The following is a 4,703-nucleotide window of genomic DNA, read 5'->3' as shown; positions in this document are numbered from 1 at the left end:
CACTGTCCCTGACCCTATTCCTAACTCAAACATGGACTCTGGTCCTCATCCTGGCCCTAGCCCACAACAGTGTTATCATTGCATGCCGTTTGCCATTTATCAGTATGTATACCTTTTCATTGTCAAATTAAAAAAAAACATTTAATATCATCTTTTAATTGAACCCAATTATATATTAGAAATAATGTACAGTAATAATAATAATAATAATAATAATAATAATAATTGCATGAATATTTAAATCTGGTGCATTTCATAGGTAGATTAAGACTAGATTCAGATTTAGAAAATGTACTGTAAATGTATACCAATGTATTTATGTTTAAAAAAGGCATTACAATTATTACAACATGACAATGTTTTGGTGAGTTTATAATGAAATAAATCTCTCATTATGTAAAAAATCTTTATTACATTATGAGCTCAAGATTTTATTATGTTTTGAGAAAATTATTACATTATGAACATTATATTAGACTAATGATGTAATACTTATTATATTATGTGCAGTTATTACATTATGAGTTGCTACATATCCTGTTAGATTTTATACCTTCATATAATCCTGTAGTCATCAGCTCAAAGGGTGATCCAGCTACAGAAAGCTGCCATTAAAAACTAATGACTAATGTACATTAGTACATCAGTCATCAAACAAGTCATAGGTTTATGAATGACAAGTCACAGTCACATGAGTCAGAACTCACTACTCTTATCTCATATCTCAAAACCGAAATATTTCCTTGGTGCTTGCCAGTGTCTTGAATGGAAAATTCAACACTGCTAATTAAGAAACCTTTCCTAGTTACCCACTGCATTTTTATACACAGTCTCTCTTCCATGTAATGTAACACTGACTGTCAAAGTCATGTCCAAGCGGCCAGATCCAAATCATCTCATACCACCTGCTCTGTTTACTTCTTAAAGACTGGAGCGTGTACAGCAAACTGGAAGGTCAATATCCGGAAGCATCAACATTGGAAGCATGAACATTCATCAAGGAGGAACCATATGGCCTGGCAATACACAGAAATGCTCACAGACGTCAGCAATTCAGATGTTTTATATTGTTATCCTAACAGAGGGAGATGTGTGAAGAACGCTAGCACTGTACATAGCTATAGTTAGAACAGTGACTCCATGTGCACCTGTTACTGAGCTCTCCATGCATGCATTTTACTGCCTGCACTGTGATTGTAATCCTCACAAGGCAGCAAGCAGATTTAGATTCAGCCACAGGGGATCAGATCATGTTTAGGAAAGAATACATGTTAGGTGTATATAGTGAACTTTGACAAAAATGAAAGGCAACAATTTTTAGACTTGTAAATTATAAAGAGTGGAAATGCATGGAAAATCATTGCTGACAAGGGGGAAAATGTCCCAAATGTAGTGTGTATTGCCCCAAATGTAAGCATTTGGCAGACGCCCTTATACAGTACAGCGTGACTTACATCTCTCTGTCTCATTTATACAACAGAGCAGTTGAGGGTTGAGGGCCTTGTTCAAGGGCCTAGCAGTGGCAATGCTGGGATCTGAGCTAACAAAGTTCCAATCAGTAGTCCAATATCTTAACTACTGAACTGAGCCAGACAGCAAATTTTTTAAAAGTTTACAGTCTACATTACAGTTTACAAATGTCCACATTCAGGATAAACATATAAAGATGAAAATAACATCAGGGCCATTTAATAAATGTGTTTTCATATTCATTTTATAGCTGAGAATGTCAAAAACTCACCGATGTTCAGGTAACGAATTTCAAAGCATGGAATTCAGCCACTTTGTTGGATTCAGCAGTATTTGATTAACTGAATGATCCCTCATATGCATACTACAGTATTTACCAATAATTTCACTAAGAAATAGAAAAGAAACCTCCTTATGTCTACTACTAATAGTGCCACTGTTCAGTTTTCTATTGGTGTGATTTTCTATGATGGACTAATGATAATTTATTTAATATGGCCAGAAATGTTTGTGATTGGTCATATCATGATTAGTTTTTCCAAAGCAGCAGTTTGAAAAAAGGAATTAAGTAATGGCCTTGTGAAATATTTTCTCAGAAGAGTTTTCACCTGAAGGATTTCTGCTTGTTGGAGTGAGATGTAAAATAAGAAACTGTGTCTACATTTAACTTTCCTCTATCCTTGCTGTGGCTGGAAAAGCAACTTCATGATTTGCAGCAGCAGTAACCATAAAGAGTACTTTCTACTTTCTAGTCTCTACGTTTGAACATTTTTTATGGATTAAACATGAAAGGATGAAGAAAATCATATTCTTTTATTTATTTATTTACAAAAAAAAACAAAAAAAAAAACAGCATTTTTACAGGCTGAAACAGTGCAAATGACCTTAATAGCTCATATTTATTCGCAGACATACTGCATGTGAAAAAGATGAATGATTTTCGAAGCGTCCATTTATACACAGAAATTTAGGAAACCCATCGATTATCCCAAAGTACTTGCCAATGCCCCTTTAAATGAAAAGATACAATATAAAAATTGCATTTCTTCTTCTTTGTAAAGTGAAGACAGTCCACTTAAGCAGTCCTGACAAGCCTGTTTTACTTTGCTGAGTGTGAGCGATTGCAAGAGACAACACATTACCCCAAACAGATTTCATGTCTACCCACTAATGAAAAAAGAAACTCATGGCTAATTTGTCTTATCCTGGACACCATTTAAGACAACATTTCATTTTCCTTACCAAGACAAGCTCTAGCTGACTTCAGATAATCTAATATGTGCAAAAGCTTGCAGGCAGCATGAGAGAGTTCATAAGAGAAGCCCATAGATTGTAGTTGCTGACTGGTTGATGTGAGCACATGTTGGAACATCACCCAAACCCCAGCCCCCTCCCCAGGTATTGCTTGGAAGGAAGCACAGTATCCATAGCAAGATTCCAGTGGTGTTGGAAGGGTGGAGCTATGTGAGAAAGGGTGATTCCCATCTATCTTTAGATGGGGGGACGGGGGGGGAAATCTTATGAACCCATGTGACTGGTGACAAAATTCAGAGGGAAGCACAGAGAGGCATGGGAAGAGGCAAAACCACAATACTTCATTAACAAATTAATTCATTATAATCCGAACATTCTTGCCATTCTATACTTTAACCCCTCAGCCTCCTGTCTTACTTATCTTACTAGCTCTCATTCTAACTCTGTTTTACTGTACTCCAACATCCTTGTTTTTAACACAAGTGCACTATCCTCTATTTCTCTTTTTCATTCTCATGTTCCCTTTTATTTGTCTCTGTCTTTCTGTCACTTTCCTCTGTGATAGCCAAGACCCTGAAATGATAAGGGCAGACGTCTGTTCATCTACTAAGTGATTGTGACCCAGAATTAATTTAAGAAAAAGAATTTAAAAAATCAAAGGCATGAGCACAGGATCTGTTCAATTATTTCATACAGGCTCAATATATCAATATATCATGTTAAAAATTTTGAAGCAGGCACATATTTAGCTTTGCATCATAAATGTTCTAGATACTGGTAATCATATGTTCCTTGTTGTTAGTATTATGATAGCAATGTAGAGTCTGGACTTAGTCTTGATTATGCCTACGACTCTGACTTTATTTTTATACCGTATATTTTTTTTAATGAAAGTGCATTGTGTAATTTATTTCTTCTAGCTAAAATAATACTTAAGTCGTGTTACTATAGAATACAGTTCATTATGCTATTCATATGGTGTCAAAGTCCCTCTGTAATTTAAAGAATCAGTTGTGGCAACATTCAGTCAATCTGAGCCAGTGGTGGCTGGGAGATTTCTGACAAAAACGAATGAAATTGTCAGTTTGGGCAATTTATTCAGTACTGAGATCTATTCTTATTACTTCACCTTCCTTTTGTTTTGCATAAAGTGGTATATCATAATAGCAAGTGATCTGAAAAGCACTACCAATCAGCAACAGTAAGTAAGGTATAATATGATGGGGCATGCTGTTATGGGGAAATAATCACAGACAGGGTAGCATGATTCATTACCACTCTTAAGTCCTGAAGTGTTTTATTCCCCTCTTACCACAATAATTTACCAACACTAACATTTTGAATTTATTTTTGTCCACTTACAGTTATGTTTAATGTTGTGGATAGTCAGAGACAAAAAAGTTCCTGTCATCACTTACATTATGGCAGCTATAAACAACTGTTCTCTCAGCAGCCTCTCTTTCTCTCTCTCTCTTGAACTTAATAAAACAACAACAACAACAAAAAAACACACTAAAGACTAAAGTCCTAAAGACTTTCCCATTGTCTGTACACTCAGTTACTCTGACTGTTACAAAGATACTGTTACAAAGACTCCTTCCAAAAAAGTTAAATAAATGGCTCCTCATAGAAAATTCACCCTATTAACAATTACACATATTTTTAAATCTCTTTATGTAGCATGTCTGCAATATAGTCAAGAATTCAACCGGCCTGTGATATCATTGGCTTTATTATATTAACTCCACAACTGAACTCCAAACCAGCATCAACCAAAACAACACAACCAGCAAGACTACGCTAGTCACACCAGTAAGACCTGCTTTTTAGCAAAGATTTTTCTAGGCAACCAGACCAGTTCAACCAGCACCAGACCAGCACTAAACAGCATGAAGCTGCTTCTAATGAATGTTTTAACCTGGTTTATTTTCAGCAGGGAAAAGAGCTGAAAGATCAAACTGCTCTCTGGCAAATTTTGG

The sequence above is a fragment of the Ictalurus furcatus genome, chromosome 19 (genome assembly GCF_023375685.1).
Source record: "Ictalurus furcatus strain D&B chromosome 19, Billie_1.0, whole genome shotgun sequence".
NCBI classification, from domain to species: domain Eukaryota; kingdom Metazoa; phylum Chordata; class Actinopteri; order Siluriformes; family Ictaluridae; genus Ictalurus; species Ictalurus furcatus.
The sequence above is the reverse complement of the archived record's forward strand: the minus strand, read 5'-3'. Positions refer to the sequence as shown.